This window comes from Penaeus chinensis, chromosome 26 (assembly GCF_019202785.1).
Source record: "Penaeus chinensis breed Huanghai No. 1 chromosome 26, ASM1920278v2, whole genome shotgun sequence".
NCBI classification, from domain to species: domain Eukaryota; kingdom Metazoa; phylum Arthropoda; class Malacostraca; order Decapoda; family Penaeidae; genus Penaeus; species Penaeus chinensis.
The window spans coordinates 6390430-6390797 of record NC_061844.1 but is presented as its reverse complement, the minus strand read 5'-3'; positions in this window follow the sequence as shown (position 1 = coordinate 6390797).

Here is a 368-nt window from a genome sequence, read left to right as displayed (position 1 = left end):
TATTATTATCACGATTATTATTATCATATTTATGATTATCATTATTATCAGCATCATGATTATGAGTATAACTGTAATTATTACTACGATTATAAAAACAACAATAATAATGATATAAATAATATCACTATTATCATTATCATTACTGTTATTAACATTATTATTTTCACTATCATTATTATTATTATCATTATTATCATTATCATAATCGTCATCTTATTATAATCATTATCATTATTAGAATCCTCATTATGACTATCATTATTATTACTATTATTTGTATTACCAATACTATTATCATTATCAGCACACACACACACACACACACACACACACACACACACACACACACACACACACACACACAC